Here is a 20038-nt window from a genome sequence, read left to right as displayed (position 1 = left end):
ATCGCATCGTCATGGCGGGGGTGAGGATGCTGCAAAAGCTGAGGGCGGCGTAGTGAGGGTGGGGTGGGGTGGGGCCGCGAGTAAATATTTGTTATTTTAATCGGGCGTTCTTCAGTGTATTTAGCCCAGCAGCCAATTCGACGTTCGAACGGACTGCGTTGACAGGTCGCTGATAAATTATTGATACTTGATCGCAAGGAATAAGGGGTGTCTCAAATCGGGTTGTACAGATTGCGCATGCTAACATCGTGTTTCAGAAGTTCGATCGGAAAAAATTGCGAAAAATATGTCTGTCCTGGAGGAGAAGGGCCTTAACTCATTTTAACTTATTCCTGAGTTGTTTTTCTGTAGAGTATACAAAGGTATCCTGCAAACATTTGGGACAAAAAATGCCCCATAAAAGGTTATATCAAAGCGAAGTCGTGGCGGTTCATTTGGTGTCTGTTCTGAACTTTTGCCATACAGAGTGAATAAGAGAGAAGCTTTTTGCAAAAAAAAAAAAAAGCTCAGGGGAGATGTAGAGCTCAATTCTAACTTAATAATGTAAACAATAATTTTAAAGGTAAATCCAGCCCTTCTCCATGTTCTCATTTTACTTAATGAGTCATCTCTTGTAAGAAGCAGTTCTTTTTTATTTTTCTTTCTGGCAAAATATTGCAACAAACTCATTTTGAGTAAAAAAAAGTAGTCTTTTACCTGATTTTGTGTCTTTTGACCTATCATCCCGTAGATGGTCACGTAAACTACTCACAGTCTGCTAAGCGCTGAGTTCCTCTTCCCACTATTCAATAGCGTGCAATATACGATGACGCACACCATGGTCTTATTTAGATGACGTCATTCCCTATGAAACTTGAAATTAGGATAGATTGAACGGTACATAATTTTCGTTGCCTTTTATTCTGGTTCTGAGCCTCTGAGCAGTGACAGCAGTATTTCGTGTCAAGAGCCCCTCTCTCGCTGTATGTTAATAGAACTATTCCAAAGAACCAATATTTTTGAACCAGCTGCTTTATCATTTTACTCTCAATTCATTTCAAATGTTACATTCGATATTGGTGTACACTGGTTTTCTTGAGTATTATGCAAGCCAACCGTGGACATTTGTAGGTAAATTTTACAAATAACATGGGTAACTAAATAGAAAATCTGTGCTCATTCTGACTCTTAGTGTCATTCAGCACACGCTTAAACTATTATCATACCATGCATGCAGAAAACATCGCAGTAAGAATTGTAGAATGTTTAGAAATGTTAATTGCACACAGTATGAGGTATTAAATGATGAGTAATTTGAGACTCAATTTCGCAAAAGAGGGCCTATATTTAAATCTTGAACCGCAGCTTTGAAAGATTTTTATTTTTTATGTCCAAAGCCAGACAACAAACGAAACGCATGGCAAACATTGTACTTTTGACGTATATTTAAACAGCCAATTTTTAGTTTTCCTGTATTCTTGTCTCGTTTACTTTACGATCCTATTTCGTTGCCAGGAATTTTTTGCAGGCTATGAGATCTCAAAAATTCCATCGACATGAATCTTCCGATTTGGAATTTCTCATTCATATACTGCATTATTTTGGGGGAAATCGATCAAGTCTGACAACACATCAGCTGATTGCGATAAAAAACATTTTTCTATGCAATCGACGTGCTGTTTCAGAGTTAGGGAGGAGTAGGTGTAGTAGAAGGAGGGGGGGGGGAGAAGGAAGGACGATGAACGATAATGCAATTTTCAAGTCAGAAATTTCTTGTCGCACGTTTGACTAGAATGCGTAACTTGCATCGCGCGATAATCATCAGTCAACAACTGCATGGTTGGAATTCCGAATTGTTGATTTATTTTGTTGTTATTTAAAGCTAAAATGTTAACAGGGTTATTTCAATACCTGAAAAATCATGCCACCGTCTACCGAATATTACCTTCATCTTAAGCTGAAGGTCACTTTCTAAGGTTCCCTTTTAAGGAACATTGAAAAACTATCTATTCAGGCGAGAAAAAACCAGGTCCCTTCCTCCCATTTCATGAAGTGATTTATACTCATCTTTCGACTGGATTGAATTTTTGTGTTAGTGAAAATTTCACGAGAAGATCTGCACCAAGACGATGTATGCCTAAAAATTCCTCAATTTAACGAAACAACACTGTTAGGGTAAATATATTAAAGTAGGAAATTAATAAATATGCTAAAAAGTAAAAAAAAAAAAAAATTGAAGAATGTGAAGAAAAATCCCTCTTTGACCCATAGTGATTTTTTACTTCTACTGCGTGCTAATTATTTCATCCTCCTTTTTTTGTCCTTCTGTTCCTCTTCCTTATCTTGTCATTTTTAGACCGACTTGGCAAGCACAATAGTCTGGCGTCTTCAAATCCAATATCGGAACAATATTAAGCGTACTCCTTACTCCCCCTTTTTAATATTATTGCCGGTAAGTCTCCATCCCTCTGCTTTTTCCTCGGTATAATTTGAAGCAGTAGCCTCTACATTACTGACTCGTCTTAGTAGAGTCTGTTTTGAGACCTTTGAAATCGAGTGCGTCACAATCATAGTTGCCAGATATTACTGAAAAATCAGTACTTTCCACATTTAAACGCATGTAAATTGTCCACTTTTTCATCGCACAACCTGGCAAACTTGGTCACAATACTCCGAACAACCCTCGAGCTCGGAAAAAACTCAAGACTTACAAAGGAACATAAAAACTTCCTTTTTTCAACCCATATTTTTTTACTTTATACATCTTATCAAAAAATCACCGATATATTAAGCAAATGTCCCGGTGCTCTTAGAATCTTTATCAGGTAAAAATTAGATTACTTGAGTATTTGAATGAGGCAACATCCACTCTATTACCATTCGAGATTTTGTATCTTATTTCATCTTCAAATCTTGCCTCACAGTAATTGGTCAATTTGTCAATGTTCATATCATTTAAATTCTCATAACCGACAGTGAATGATGTAATAATGATGAGTGAGGTGACGAGTAGGTAATGATGAACAAATATTCACCCCTAAATTTCTCTATGGAGTAGTTAGTAGTCCTTCCTTCACACGCAAAAAACGCTGCTGAGCAGATCGAAGCCCCGCCCTTCCTCGTTAACTCGTCAAAATTGTGATAAATTTAAATCGATAAATCGATTCAGAAAAGGGTGCGGTATTGCCGAAGCACCTCAACAGCACGACTTCGACTCGGAGCGCCTTCAAGTCCCGGTGATACTCTCCGCTTTGCCAGGCTGTTAGTTTAGTTGCCTATCAGAACTTACTATAACCATGGTCACTGGTTTCCCTCCTTGTACTCGTGAGTGCCGTTCTGTTGGAATTTTGTTCAAATTCTGTTTAAATTGCAAAAAAAAATCAATACCTTCTATATTGTTCCTTTGCATCTAATTTTTTAAATATTTGTATCAATCTTTATCATTGATGATCGCCTGCAGCAAATATCCACAGAAATTGACGGGACATCAGTCCGGTACCGTCAGATTTGGTTGACCGTTAAATATCGACGTCATTTTCGGTTTTTGCTGAGTGCACGATCTCAAGATATCGATAAAAATGTTAATGTATGGCTAGAATTATTTTCTCTCAGGTCGTTCCTACTTTAAAAAGTTGTGAAAAAAAGAAAGGAAAAATAATAATTAAAATTTGTTTTGTAATTTGTAAAATGCTACTTCTGTAGGTGCGCTTAAATGTGCCGATGAATATTGACGTCATTTTCGGTTCATGATGAATGCGTGATTTTAAGATACTAATGAAAATGTTGATAATTTAACCAGGGCTACTCTCCCTTTGATCGTTTGGACTACATTTTGCAATAAGAAACCACTATCTCTAGCTATATTATAAAATCACCTTCATGCATAGGAAACCCAATGGCATTTATGATGTTTCTAAAATGAGTCAAAACTAGTGCTTCCTCATTCCAAAATGTAGTCCGTTTGTACATTCCAAATTTGTAAGATGCTATTGAAATTCAGTCGTAAATCCTGTTACGGACTGCCGATCTGGTAAAGATCACTGTCGTCGGCTCTTTCTCAACCTTTGAAATGCGCAACGCAGACTAATAGCATGTTGGAGGAAACAGAAGGCGAAGCGCCCGCGGGAGCGAAAGGCGAAAGGCGGGAATCGGGGCAGACGCAAAAATATCCGGAGCGAGTTTCCCGCCGGGAGACAAGGAGCCCGCCCGGCGAAAACCCGAGTTCCGAGGAGAAAAATCTCATTTCCGGCCCCGGCAGGAAATGTAGGAAAGGATTCCCCCGCGAGCTTCCGCCGCGCTCGCGCCGATCCGTCGATCGTCCAACGGATCGGCCCTCGGGATCCGCCCGGAAATCGGGGCGGATCAGCAACGCCGCTATCGGGGCCACCGGTGATCTCTTCCAGATTGACGATGGATGTCGCCACTGTCGCCGTTGCGCTCACTTCGTCGCCCCTCTGACGTAAGGGCGTATCTCGATTTTTGGATGAGCCCCAGAAAGCAAGGATTTATATGTGAAACAGGGCTCACGTAGAAATTGAGGTACGCCTTACGTCAGAGGAGCAACGAAATGTCGGCTAGTTGATTAACCTGACGGACGACGCTTGACGCCGGTTTTTGTTTGTGCATAGATGCACGGTAGGAAATCGACAATCCGCGACTTTTTCGTAGGAAATGATTTTTCACAGACAAAAGAGAGCACGATGTTTTGGATGATATGGACATTTCAAATTGATGGAGGATTTGCAATTAAGGGTCCGAAATTTGATGAATGTCGTGTACTTTGCGGGACCGCGCAACTTGAGTTGAGGTACTACCAGAATCATTTGGAAATGTCCGCACCATCCAACAAATTGGGGTAGTGCCAGATTTTTTGGGGGGAAACCTATTATATACACTTATTTTCCTCGTCCTTTTTTTAAAAATTTTGAACGATCGATCGCAAGCAAGTTTGAGGTGAAACTATTGGACAATAGAGACATTCCTGGTATGTCTACGCCTCTGACCCCTCCTACATGTGCGCGCAGGTCTCCATTGCTTTCTGGGTGTGAGAGTGAGGGCAAAGTAACATTTTTGCGTTTAATTTCCATAATATTTGTAATAACCCTACGTAAAGGCTATTAAGGATTCACTATTTGTCTGAATCCAGCATTCATCATGAAACTGAGTTTTATCCTGTAACTTTTTTAGGGAAACCGTGTTTCCCAGCCTTGACGCAGGCTGCGCCACCGGAGCTCGGCAACGGGACAAGCGAACTTATCTCGGGGAGCCAAAGCCGAGGCGGGAAAATTACGTACGATACGATAAACGATAATAGAATCAGCTCCGACTCGGAAGGGACATAGAAGCCAGGAGCTGTCGGATTAGGGCCGTGATTTGTACGCACCGCCTTGATGGCACTGCGCGAGATACTTTCAGCCCCCCCCCCCCCCACCGTCCTACCGTAAGGCGGACTGACTCTTATTCTGGGGATAATTTGTTTTTTGTCGGCCGGAAAGCAGGAGTATCGCAATTTCGTTGTTGCCAAAAGTTCTCTCGCCCCTTTCCGTCAAGCACAAAGGTTAACTTCTTAGGGTTTAAGTGGTTACCGAGGAAGTCCCTACGGACTCCCTCCCGATATTTACTTCCGGGACGCTTTGCCGCAGGAAGATACACATGTATATACAAATCGACGGTGTGAGTCGACAATCACATATCTGGTTTGCAATGTGTGAAAATCTCCGCCTTTTTGATATTTTTTTAAAGGAGAACACATTGACGTCATTCCTTGAAGTTTTTGCTTCGCACAGAGAAGACAAATCACGGCAGTTTTTAAGAATTGCCGTTGAGTAGTTTTCCGTTTAAAAAATAAAGTATGGTAGGAAGTCTGCGACGTCGCAAACCAAGTTATGTGATTGCGGACTTACAACGTCGAAATATAAATGGATGTATTTCTGTCAAAAGGAACTTAGGCAAGTGGGAAAGATGGGATGTGCTCTAGAAAAATGCATAAGAAAGAATGTTAAAGTGGGCGTGATTCCCTTTGGAGAAATGGAAAAGCGGGATTTTACAGTTTGTCAAACGGAACTATGTGCCAACTGAATGCGTCACTCATGAGCCATGGGCATGGCAAAAGATCGTAATGAGCGGGGCTCATGAGTTAATGCCTCGGGTCGTCGTTCCGCGGCCTAATCGTCGCAGCTGACGTCACTGGCGCTTTATAATTCCCAATCATTCTTACGGCCCTCGACCAACGAGCACACCCCTTCTTTCCCACCTGTCTCTGGTTCCGTTTGACAGAAACGTCCAAATGATAATACTTATAGAACTTTGAAGATGTACCAGGAATTTGTTCGGAATGTAACTGAGAAATTTTCAGCTCCAATTCCTGGCACTTAACGGTCCCGGGAAATTACGATCCCTATGACAGCTTGCGGTATGCAAAAATTCAATGTTTCAACTCCTGGAACATGTATCTCAGTCGTGAAGTTTCAAAACATTCGTGTTTACTTCAGTTCTACGAAAGGGCAAATCGCTGCGATCGCTTGATTATTTTTTTTTATTTCCTTTATTGGTGCTCAATTATAGTTGTGCTGTTAAAATTTCAAGGTTGAAGTTGATTGTTTGATGCGTCGCAACTGAGTCATGTGGTTTTATATTTTACTCATCTAGTAGAAGTTTCTTGTCAAGGGCCCCCTACGAGTTTCATCAGGTGTCAGAGGGGGCATGTCTACAGCGCCTGATCGGTGCCGGTCGATGTAAGTGGGAAGTAGCAGTCAAAATTATAACCTGACGCAAGGCTGAAAAAATCTGTATCTGAAAAATCTAAAATGCGCAAGAAGGCACAAGGAAGGAGAACGAAGAGAAATAATAAACTTTAAATTTACTCTGAGGTTCCATCATCCTTTAAAATTTGGGAAAGCGCTTTTCCGAAGCTTATTCCTCCTTGCAAGAAGTCTGCTGAGTTCAATTATCCGTGGAAAGAAATGGGGGAGGTATTCTCTTCCCCTTTCCCTCGTCATCTTGCCTAAGAGTGCCACGCTTACGTCACCAGATCGACCCTACACATACGTTCGTCAATTCCATTTTCTCGTTAGCAAGTCGGAGCTATAATGTTTGCACATGGGGTCCTCCGAAATCTGATTTTCGCACGTATTTTTCGCATGAAGAAGACTGTTTTGCTAAGTTAAAACGCCGTATGAACATCCAGATGTTGCCAAAGTTCTGTTGATAAAACCCATCGTCTCCACAATGTATGCATGGTTTCTATTTTAATCACAGAATCTTATTCAAAATGTATTCTAATGTGCCTGAAAAATTGGAAAAAATATATTCATAACCTTCCTCGATAAAAAAATCTTTTGTCAGAAAAAATGTCGTCCCCTCCGAGCCGAAGTACCACAATCGCCTTGCGACGTTTCAAAATTTCCGCCACCATCATTTTTCACAGAGAATTTATTCAACGAAGGTGTTCGAAAATTGCACCGAATTTTCTTTGTGCCGCCGATAAAATTCAGTGAAATTTTCAAAATATTCAACCAACAATAAATTTCTCTGTAAAAAAAATAAAATAAATAAAATGGCGGCGGAAATTTTGAAACGTCAATTGGCGCTTGTGATCCTTTGGCCGAAAGGTGACGAAATGTGTCAATGCTCGGATGTTCATAGGGTGTTTTTACTGAGGACAGTAGAATAGTCTTTTTTTTTAGGAGAGCGCGCCATTTATACGGAGACCAGGCAGCAACGAAAAGCACAGATTATGCGTAAAATATAGGGAGGAGCCGTAATTAAATTGAGTCATTTAGGGAATTCAAAATACCAGTTTATTTTATCTCCTTATTTACTCGTCAGCTCAGAGTCCCTCCCCTCGAGAGCCACCCCTTCCGCGTCCGCTGAACAGCTCCGTTCCTCTGTCACTCCTTATTTTCTTTCTTTTGTCTCCCCGAGCTGTGGCTCTTAAAAGGCTTTCCGAAGATTATGGATTTATGGATTGATGGTTATTTTCACCGTCTGCTTTGTTAGAGATTGTGAGGTTTCATTCATCCCTTTTCCGGGGCAATTTTTCATCGACCCCCCCCCCCCCTGGATACCCTCTTTGAACTATAAGATGAATGCTTCTTAAAAAATGTTTAGAGTTCCTTCAACGCTGCATGAAGCTCAACCTTTGAAGGACGATTCCTCTCCTTTTTTTTCCAGAATTTATCACCGTGCTGCAATTATAAATGCTCATTTTGCCCTCATTCCAATTTTTCCTTCATTATTTGCTCCAGATTAATCGGATACTAGATCTTAAATTAAAAGTTCAGGTCTCCCACAACTACGGATGTTCATAAAATGTAATCGATTAATTTCCAAATCACGCAAGCGCCAATCTCTATTTTGGTGGTAGAGGGGTTGTTTTTCTTTGTTTTCTCTGCTAAAATCAATCATATCTGATTTCAAAATAGCCTTCTAAGAGAACATATATATATTTTGGGATTCGATGATCGAGAAAAGAAATATTTATGGAGGAAAACATTCCTATTCCAACCCGCACCGCGGTCCTCAGCGAAAAAGCCGTAACTCAGATATTTTATATTTTTTCAACTTTTACCGGCTAAATGTTTTATTACCGAAAAACCGACGACCATTTACCCTTTTTAGTTCTAAAAAAAAGTCTAGCATATCATTGAGAGTTCAGTTTTACAAAATGATCAGATTTTCTCGCAATAGAACAGTATTTGTGGGAAAAAAATGAAAAGTCTTGATTAGATTTACGGCGTTTTTCGTGCGAACGGAAGCAAAAACACGTTATACTGCAGTCTATGCAGGCTGCTTGTTTTAATTGATGGACAAAGCCTGTATCTTGCCGCCTCCTTCTCATTCGTATTGAAACAGCAATTAAACCATCAAGTGAACGTGCCAGGGGGGGAGGGGTGCATAAGACGCGTTTACTCGTGTTGAACACATGTTTTGGGAATGCCTTGTCAACACTACCAGCAAAAGTTAAGTTTCGTAAACCTATCTTTGTGTGGACAAGGCCTTTCATTCATAAGAAATGAACAAAAAAATTATGAAAGAACAAACATGAATGTGGTATAATGGTTTTAACTTCCGCCGCCGCGCTGCCGCGCAGACCGCACCGTGTTTGGCGCAATGCGTGAAGTATTCACGCAGTCTTGTAGGCGCCATGCGCTTCACGCTGACCGCATTGTGTTTGGCGCAATTCGTGAAGTATTCATGCATTCTTGTAGGCGCTATCCGTTTCACGCTATGACCGCAATGACCGTACTGTGTTTGATGCAATGCGTAAAGTATTCGTGCAGTCTTGTAGGCGCTAATATGTGCTACATGCCGATCGCCGCGCCGAGGGCTTCTCCTTTTCATCTCAAGTCCTCGTCATCATTGCTCTCTGCGCCGCGCCGTTCCAGGCCAAATTGGGTGTTTGGTTTCTCTCTTAACTCGACTACTTAAAGGTGCTGTCTCTTGTATCACCGAAAGACGACAAAATTAAAAATTACTATACTCTCAGGAAATGAGAGATTTTGTCGCCTTTTTTCGTTTGTTATTGTTTTTTCTAAATCCGATATTTTTTTATACCTACATTTAAAAAAATTGCAAAATTTGCCGCCATGGGCCGCGGCCCATGTGGCCACCCCCTTAATCCGGCCCTCGTGGAGAGGCTTGAATACTCGATTATCGATACTTCCCCATTTGAAACTATGGTCAAGAATCGATCTTTAGAGCGTTCGTTGCGAACACCCTGTTATCGATCCTTTTCCATAGGTTTAAATGACAGATCAATCGATATATCGCAAAGCACACCACGCCACTGCGGACAAGGCAATAAAAACGAAAGTTGAGGAATGAAGAATGGAGCCACGCGCGATGCACGAGTGGAAAACCGCCGTGTTAACGAAGAATGCCGCCTATGAACATTCCAGTGTTGCCAAATTCCCTTCGATAAAATGTTTATTTTTGAGGAAAGTTATGAATATTTTTTATTCAAATTTTCAGCATTTTTTGGTGAGATCGCGAACAAAATTATCAGAAAAATTGAGAGGGAAATATTCACAAGTTTACCAGGAAATTCGCGTTTTATCAAAGGAAATTTGGCAACGCCTGAAGGCTCATACGGTGTTCTTCCTCAGCGCGGCAGAAAAGGAACGACGCTCAACGCAACGTCCCTGCGATGGGTCCCCGCGTATGATTAATGGTGTCGCGTCGGCCGCGTCGGGCATCCCGCGACACCGCACCGCACGGAATAATAAGGCAAGTGGCAAATGATTCGCTTCATTTCAAAACCTAACAAGCGTATTTTCTCATGAGCCCTCGGGTCCTCGTACGTTATTGTACTCTGGGGCTCATCAGTTTAAACACGTGTTGGGTTTCATCGCGACCGATTCGAAATGGAGAGGGACCCGGAGCAGCTTAATTTGGCCACCGTTTCACGTTTTTCTCCGTCGGGGTAATGCGGTTCCCGACCCAAAGCGGGGGGCATGGGGGGCCGTGGCGGGCGGGGGGCTCTGGGGACAGCAGCTTAAGCCCGGCAAAAAAGGGTCGTCCCCGATATTAAGTGGCTTCGAAAGCAGTGCGGACCGGGAACTTTCAGTTGTTTCCGCGGATATTCTCGATACGTGAGAAAAATAAGGTTATTAGAAAAATTGTCTGCATTCGTAGAAGCGCCTATCTGCTCAGCAATACTCATGACACGTAGGTTGTTTCTGAAATGAGCCAGGAATATTGGTTCCTTATTTCAATGTGTAGCCCAAATGAGCGAGGCCGTTTGCTGGAAAAGCTTAATCTCCAAAAACTCAAAATGAGTCATTGATACCACAGCTCAGTAGAGAATTTTACACATCGAGGGCCAAAATGCGAAACCTCGTATCTCCATTGCAGTGTTTCAAAATTTCCGCCCCCAGTTTATTTTCTCGATGAAAAACTAACTTTAATGATCATTATCACTAATAAAATGGGAATGCGCTTGAATCCAAATTCGAACTGAACCTCCACACTACATAATATTCGACCATGCGGGAGCTTGTGTGGCCTACACTATTAAATGAAGGCGAACTGACATTACGTCAAAGTAACTTCTCCCCCTTTCGTGAAAGGCTCTTTCCTGTACGTATGTACAGGGAGTAACCCATTCTGTGATGATACCACTATTCGACCACGTAGGAGCTTGTGATGCCTACTCTCAAAATTGAAGGCGAACTGGCATTGCGTGAATGTAGTCATTTCTCGTTTGGCAAAAAGTTATTCCTTGAGTATTTTTCGAATTGGAGTGCAATTTCGAAGGAATCGCCCGATCCTTGCCGATTCCTCTTAGCGAGAGAGTATTGCAATATTCATTTTTCATGGAAGTTATCCTTTTTTTTCTGGAAATGTTCAGATGCCACGGATTTAATTTCAAAAATACTATCAGAAAAATTAGAAGAAAAATGTTCCCAAATTCTCGAGCATATTTGCATATCATGAAAGGAAATTTAGCAGTGTTCAAAGGACCACAACCCTTTACAGCTTTCTTCCTCAGCGAGGCAGTACATAGCTTCGCAGCGGAACAAGAACACACAATAACGACGCGTGTTCGTGATATCTCGTTGATTCACGTGTTTGTTTGCGAGTCAACAGTCGATCGGAGATGTTAATGCGTGTTTGAACAGTTCCATCTCTTCGTAGTTACATCACACACAATAATGTGCAGTCGGTAAAGGTTCCGCTTAAGCCTTGACTCGCAGCTTCACTCGTATGAACGATCCAAATTTTGAAAAATGCTTTATTGGTCAGTTAATTTATGTTGTAGCCTAGACCTCATAAGTTTCTTTTTTATTAGGTTTCTGTGTAAACTGATACAGACTTATACCTGCGTCGCTGCCATAATCTATTCATTTCTATTTGCATTCATAGGAAAGGCTTTTTTATCGTTTACATCAAATCCTTTAAATTTCTATTGGTTTTAGCGGCATCAAATTAAATCCTATCAATAAAATAACCCATTTTTATTCTCAAATATTTATTGTTGAAATTGCAAAATGCGCATCTCCTTCTTTTCTAGAAGTTTTTTCAAAATTATCTTAAGATTGCCAAACCAATGGCTGAACTCTTATGTTATGAGTCATCATCAGACGAATTTGAAAGTAACTTTTACACTGTAGGAAAAGACCAGCACGGAGTTTTTTAAAATATATTATCTCCGGTTGAGAACCTTCCTCAAAATTACAAATGAGCATTCCAGTAAAAAATGACTTATTTCATATTGCCAATTATTTTTCCTCGTTAATTTTAAATATGGCTCATTTCATTCTACGAGCACCCGATGTCACTTCGCACGCTTTGTAGTAAGTTCTCAGGATTTTGACCAGAAAAAGATCCCATTTTGGCGCCGCGACGCCCGACCGACGCTACGGTGTTCTGGTTCCGTTGTGCGTGCGCCACCGCCAAGAATGAATAACCTCACAAGCGGATAAAAATAGGCGCATAAATATCGAAGTGTTTTGATAGGGCCCAAATTCTACGAGTCGTTTAGTATCGCAGAAAAATAAATAAGTGTCCGCTGACAACATTCATCTCCTTTGCTGTCCTCGTGCACGGATGCCAACGTTCAACTCGTACCTCGATTGCTTTTTTCGCATTTGGAACACGTATTATAGTGGAATTTAATGACCGAACCTTGTGTTTTGTTCCATTAGTATTATGTTCTGGCTATTTTTAGCGCTAAGTTGAATATTTTATGTTCAGTTTTTTTTCTTATATGGTTTTTTCTAAGTTTTTACAATTGTCGTGTGTGCAAGAGTCAGGTAAACGCCATCAAATAATACTATGGTTGTGTATAATTTTCCTCTCTGGGACAGAGCCCAAGGAAATTTTCCCAAAATTTCAGCTTAAGTTCATAAGAAGAATTGATATTTTTTTCCACCAGATTCCCGTCCAGTAAAATATAAAGTTGCAGAATCTTAGCAACATTTCCTGGCACGCGCTCTCTAGGTTTTGGATTTTCACACTACAAGTGACTCCCTCGTGTTTCAGAAGAGAATGACTTTCTGCAATCTGACTCATGAAAAATCTTGTAAAACAATTGGATTTATTGGAGTTGAGACAGGCATTGTATTTTGTTCAATAAAAAGGAACCTACTTTTAAGATGCAGAAGGGGCCTTTTAAAGTTGTCAGCCACATTTCCTATTAACTATCAGGTAGACATTTCTTGTGTCAAACATTTCGATGTAAATGAACCACACCTTTTTTTTCTTATAAAAAAGAATTGCCGACAGAATTAATTTGACACAGATTATGTTAAGGGATCATAAATTGCTAAGTGGGATTACAGGCAAATGAAATAATCACAAAAATAAATCAAACTCACTCGGAGGAAACTAATTTGTAAGTCAAGTCTAATAAAAAATTAAGTTAACCAACTAAAAATTACAGTTCTCAGTACTGACAAATGTCGATTCCTTTCAGGTGAATGTCGCTCAACTGACAACCGCTGATCCAAACGCCGACGACTTACGGGCCCAGGGCCTCTTTATGAGCCCAGGGCCCTTTCCTCTTTATGGGCCCTGGGCCCTCACCTCTTTCATTGGCCCAGAGACTGCACATTTCAAGTTTTCGACGTTATTTCCACTTCTCTAATCGCGTATCGACACAAAATGAAAGCTCATAGAAAAGAATGTATTCCTGTGCAATTTAGCAACGCCAGCCAATTCAAGTTTTCACGGCGTCTCGTCGACGGTTTGTGCTGATGTGTCCACAATTTGTCCCTCCTCTGGCGTAAGGGCGTAAATTAATTACCACGTGAGCCCTATTAGCCGTAAAATTCTATGCTTTTCGGGGCTCATGTGGAAATTGAGATACGCCCATATGTCATTACGTCAGAGAAGCGACGAATTTTTTATCCCGCTTATTTGATATTTAAATAAATCGGTAAAGTCTTCATCTCGTCCGCCACCTCCTTTCAAATTTTTAGTGGCTGAATTTATTTTCATGCCCCGGAGATTTCTCGCTTGTTAACGATGGCTACACAATGTAGTGATGCCGGAGGGTGATGTCATGTCCCTCAGTCGGTAATTTTGAATGGCCAAGGCAAACTCTCTACCAGGGATCGAAGTATTAAAGTTTCCGGGGAAGGTCGAGTGCTGGGAGAAAGAACGGAAATTCTCAAAACAGGTAGTGAAATGTTGCTGGGTCCAAACCATTCCGCGAGGAAAACAAAGCTAAAAAGTTCAACAATTTCAATTTAAGTCAAACATTTTGAGCTCTACAATGAGTACCAGTAGATGACTGAGGGGAACAGGACTTAATATTCTTATGCAAGCTGCCTGAACTGAACACTCTGCCCCTCAGGCTTGGACTGGTATACTCATCAGAGCTCAAAATTTTTGACTCTATTTCAAAATTGTTGACAAAAATTTACATTTTTGAACTTTTTGGCTTTATTTTCCCCGCGAAATCGAACTCGATAAAACTCGAAGGTTACCCCTTGTATCTCAAAAAGTTACCTCAGTGACTCGAAGAAATCGGTGAATTCCCCTTATGACTCAAAGGATCTCCTTCATCTCAATGAATTTCTTTCGAGATCTCTGCAACCTGTAGTAGTCACTAGCTAATCTATTTATTAATTTTTCATATGAAGAATTGAGCCTAGTTTCTTGACCGCAAGCCTTAAAAGTTACCTCAATACCTCGCGTTAGGTTAACTTCAATAACTCAAATTCTCCTCTCCGATCGTTAACTCGAACCTAGTTAGCTCGATTTTTTTACATATCTCATTCAGCTTCGAGCTATCGAGGCTCGACTGAAAATATTTTTTTAACCGTCCTCTCAAAGAGTGAGAATTTAAAACATAATATACGCTGTAGGTTTTGTTTCCTGTCTAGGATTGCTCATTGTTTTTCTCATTGTATAATAGAACCTCAATGTTCTCGCTTTATGAGCTTTTATTTTTGGAATTTTTCCTCTAAACATGCCTCAATTCAAGAACATAATTGTCTAACCACATGTCTTCAGAGTCCCGTTAAATGAGAAAAACAGTAGCCCAATCTTAGAGACAAGCATCTTCAAATGGCGTTTATGACGTTTTGAATTTACCCCTCTCAGATATTCAAGTCTTGCCCCAGAGATACACGAGCTGTAGGTTAAAAGTTCTTGAACACGAGTAAATTATTCATCTATTCGTCTAGATTCTATCTCTGCAAATTCAGTATCGAGGTGCGTTGATAAAGAATCTGGAGAACTTTCCCGGACCGCAACACAAAGAAACGGTACCGTCTGTTACGAAACTTTCAATCGTCTGCAGGCGTAGCTTTATCCACTCATCTGCGACAACTTCCGTGCCTGAAGTTTTCGAAGTCTTTCAGGGATCCCATAGCAGCGGCAGTCTGCCCCTGTCCGCCCAGCACCGTTGCCGCCTGTCCTCGACGGAGCTTTTGCATGTAGCGCATGTACATATACATATTATATTCAAGTACAGTAGAGTCTCGATTATCCGCGCCTCGGTTATCCGCGGTCTGTGGAGCGGACTATTTTTTTACTTCTTCTATTTCTTTTTTGAAAAAGACCGGGACCGAACGGAGAAATTCGGGGTCATTCCTCTCCTCTTTGGTAACGTTTATTGATTCTTAGTTAATAATTATATTCTTTTCTAATGCATGGTAATTGTCTTTACTGATTCCTTTAAAATACAGTCTTTCCGATTACTTTTTCCGGCCTTCTTGCATAGATTCGGATTATCCGCGATTTTCGATTCTCCGCGATATCTCCGGTCTCAATTATCGCAGATAAGCGAGAATATATATCTCTATTCTCACATCAATTTCCAGAAAATACGATGGAACCATTGGTTTTATTTTTCTTCTTATTTAATTATTTTTATTATTAATACTATTTCAAGGACCACTTTCAAGTTCATAATAATCTCATAACCCTGGCCTGAAAAACTCAGTGTTTTATATTCTTACATGAAAAGATTTGAGAAACACAGACGTGCAAAAGATTATAGGCGCACACATAATTTATCTCTGATGGGGCGCATTAGGAATCTGAGGAAGAAGGGAAAGAAGGGGAGCAAAACAATGAGGAAAGGAAGGAGAAGAGGAGGTAGTAGAGTTAGGAAAGCAAGAAGAAGAAAAGGAGAAAAACAAGAAGAATCAGGGTAGAAACAAGTTGAAAATTAGACGAAAAGGGATAATTCTTCCTTTTTTCTTCTTCCCTTTTTTAATTCTCATTCTTCCTATTTCTTTTGTCTTTTCTTTAATATCTACTGCGTCCTCATCTGATATACGTTAAGAGCTATAAGGTGTTGCTTATACGTCTTTTTTCACATCTTCCCATGTACGTTTGACCCTAAACTTACTTCCATCCAAATGTAGGACGCCGTGGGTTTTGAAGGCCGAAGTTTGTGATGTCACGGTTAAAGTTTGAGGCTGTAACGGAGGAATACAAAGCTTAAGTACAAAAGTGCGACAACCGTTGGCTAATAAGTGCATGAATTCTTCGCAGAGTGGCAACCTCGCTGATCCCATGCAATCTCATTTTAATCAGTCCCGCGGACTTTAAATGAGTGCAGTGATAAAACGAAGAAAAGCGATCGCTCGGCGTCTAACTTGGCATCGCTGGTTCTTTCATGAAGTTGAGTTTGAAGTTGTAGGCGGTGATGCGCGGAAAGTTGAACATAAGGTAATTAACTGCTTATGAGGAAAGAGGGAGGGGCAGGATGTTGGAGAGCTTCATTTACCTCAGAACTGAAGCCTGGAAGGCTTGAGCTCCGGCGGGTATACTGCCGTACAGGCGTACACAGCAAAAACGACGTAACTCCAGTGAAATTGTTTTGCTTTCTTCCAGCACGTACTGCTGTATTACAAAGGAAAAGTTAATTGACACTAGGTTTCATATTTTCATTTTTAGTTCCTGATGGCGTGGCGGAGTTGTATTGAAAAAATGAAGGATGAATATTTGTTAGGTTTTCTGTAAAACAGCATTTTGTCAGAAAAAAATGGAAAAAGTGTTGAATGGAGTTACGGGGTTTTTACTTTGGACGGCAGTATAGTATAGTATACGACTCGGAGTACTCTCATTAATTGACTGAGTTTTATGTCTAACCTCTCGTTAATAGCCGCTAAAATCGAGGATTTGGTCAAGCCAAGCTTTGATTTAATGCCACGGAAGGAGGATTTTCAAAAGTAACTGCGAAAAATGTATCCAGGAGAGTCTCGATTATCCGCGATAATTGGGACCGGAGATACCGCGGATGAAAGAGAATCGCGGATAATCCGAATCTACGCAAGTAGGCCGGAAAAAGTCATCGGAAGAGACTTATTTTAAAGGAATCAGTAAAGACACTTACCAAAAAAGTCCGCTCCGCAGACCGCGGATAATCCGAAACGCGGATAATAGAGGCGCGGATAATCGAGACTCCACTGTATTTGAATGTAATTATTCCGTATTTCGTTAAAAATTCTAGGCGAAAGCACTGTTTTATAAAACGGTTCCCGACCTCTGAATATTTCACTTAATACTCTTACTGAATACTCATGTGAAAATTTCTCGTCAAAACAGTAGCCAAAATTTAATTTTCCAGGAGTTCGTTGTCATGGTAGTGACCCGTTTCAAAATGGACTTTTTTTTTTTTGAATCAATACACTAAATTATTTTGATAACTAAACCCTTCGTCGGAATAACCTAAACTGAGGAGTCCTGTCGCAGTACTTATAGGCCTATACTCTAAAGATGAACACATAATATTTATGTTAGGACAAAACTTCTGCTATGAATCTGAACTGAAATGAAATATTCTTTCTTTACTTTTTCGTTTTTCACAGATTTCACACTTCATCGCCTTGATCCAACATGCTGAATATGCTTGGTGAACTAAAGTGCAGTTTCGCACGCAACCCTGTGTTTTCGACGGTCAGTTTATGTAACCGGAAATGATTATTCAAATAATACACTGAATTTGAAGTCAAAGCTCTTTTTATCGGGATGCATTTTGGGTTTTTGATTTGTAACTTTTTCTGCCCGATCACTGGGTTGTAGATTTCAGTTAGCGTATCTATTTCGATCATCAGATCATCCTCAGGCTACATGGTAACACTATTAAGTCACATGGTATAGATACTGGTAAACTTATTAAAAACATTTTAAAACTTATTCACTATTATGCGGCGGGTGCACCCACGAATGTTTTTCAATACGTTTTTTAATAAGTTTTTAATAAGTTTACCAGAGTCTACCATTGTGACATAATAGTGTTGTACCATTCTTGCAACAAAGATCATTGATGATCGAATATACAGGGCCGGAATTACATGCGGTCGTCCACGTGACGACGTAGTCTCTTTCAAAACTTGCAATGCAGATACACTGATTTTTTTGAAATGCATCCAACTTGTTTCGCCAAGAAATGCCGCTGATTGGCTTAAACTTCGCTGTGAGTCGTGCGTTCCTATTCCAAGAGCCACGGTGTAGACATTCTAATTCGCGCAAATTTAAGTCCGTGGGTGTGTGCAAACTCGAGGAAAGACGGGAGTCGGGTGTGAGAAACGGCCGGCGGCGAGATCCAAGATGATGAAAAGGAGGAGTTGACAAGGGTGATAACTATGGAGGAAGCGGTGGGGAGAAAAAAGAGCCGTCAAAAAAAAAATCTAAATCCGGCCCGGGAATGTCACGGATACGCGTAAACGCGTGAAATCTTTATTATAAGTGGAAGACACCGCGGATGTAACACACGGTGTTGCCGAATTTCGTGCGTTTACTCTTCGTCCACGGTGAGAGAAGAGCGCAAGAAAAATGCTGCTCAAAACCATGGAAGCGACCTGACGGCTCAGACGGCAAATTGCGTACCAGCACCATAACTTTTTTTGGGGTGGGGGAGAATATCAGTGGCATCCGACAAACAAGACCATTAAAGAATTTAGTTGTAATTTACCCTCGCTATTCGCACGCTGCAATACTTAAATATTACTGGAGATTTTCGTCTGAGAAACTGAAATTCGATTGCCTAGTTCCAAACCTACAGATCTGAACCGCGGTGTCTCAAAATTTCCGCGGATACTATTTTCTTCCGAAAAAAAGAGCAAATCTCTACAGATGCTTGACATCCTCTCAGATTTTCTTCAACTGATTCTCCGCTCATCAAGTAAAAATTTCAAGTCATGCCGTGTTTCCATCTGAAAAATGAAGTAAGCGAAGAAATTTGGAAACATTGCTATTGGACTGAGCCGTGTTCTCTCAGTGATATGTTTTTTTTTTTTTTTTTTTTTTTTTTTTCCATGTTCATATGTGTTTCTCCCGTAAGTTTACTTTAGAATTGTGGTCTATATTTACATTGCTTTAATGGGACCATAACACGGTACTTCAATATATTTTTTTGTGTATGTACTGTCTTATTTGGTCCATTCCTGCGTAACGTGTAAAAAATATCATTCTTTAAAGGGTAAAATGTCAAGAGAAAGAAAATCATCGTCATTTTTCAGACCAAACCTCTACGTATGCAGAGGGTGTTCTTTTATCGCATTACCTATGTAATAGAGGTAACAAGTTGCGTCAATATCTCTTATCAGAAGAGGTTCGCTCACTCTCATCAGCCCGGATAGCTCAGTCGGTAGAGCATTAGGCTTTTAACCTAAGGGTCCTGGGTTCAAGTCCCAGTTCGGGCGAAGAATTTTGCAACATATTGAATTACTTCAAGACAGGAAAATTTCACGCAAACATTTCGAGAGCTATGAAGAGGCTTTCTTTCGCAAGCAAAGTCAGCTTGATCAGTCGTTCGGGTTTTTTTTTAAAATTTACTATACGTATGGACTCAGAATATTTCGAAAAAAGAGGGACTTTCGGAAGGGCTCTTTGCAGTCGAGCTTCAATCAAGTCCGCATACCTAGAGTGGGGGTTAAGGAGGAAAACAATATATGAGGGGGAAAATTAAGGAGGGAGAAGAAGAAAAAAATGTAAATAAATAATTAGTTTAAGAATTTAAGATTCGGTCAATTTTAGTTTTTCTTGTATGCTTTAGACTAGCTTTAGTAGATTTTTAAAGGTGGAGGGAGCAATGATAAACGAATAACGTTTAATTGTGGAGCGGAGCGGTATAGGCTCTCTTCATATCCGAGTC

At 40.5% G+C, this 20038-nt stretch overlaps 1 protein-coding gene and 1 non-coding gene across 2 annotated transcripts in view; both read left to right on the top strand.

Annotated features, from left to right (window-relative positions):
• LOC109031330 (netrin-3) overlaps positions 1-20038 on the top strand; it is a 211117-nt gene that overhangs the window by 135613 nt on the left and 55466 nt on the right. The window lies entirely within an intron of this gene.
• Positions 19514-19586, top strand: TRNAK-UUU (transfer RNA lysine (anticodon UUU)). Its single transcript has one exon. It is a non-coding gene; the product is annotated as a tRNA-Lys (tRNA).

The sequence above is a fragment of the Bemisia tabaci genome, chromosome 4 (assembly GCF_918797505.1).
Source record: "Bemisia tabaci chromosome 4, PGI_BMITA_v3".
NCBI classification, from domain to species: Eukaryota; Metazoa; Arthropoda; class Insecta; order Hemiptera; family Aleyrodidae; genus Bemisia; species Bemisia tabaci.
This window is presented reverse-complemented; position numbering and strand designations above follow the sequence as displayed.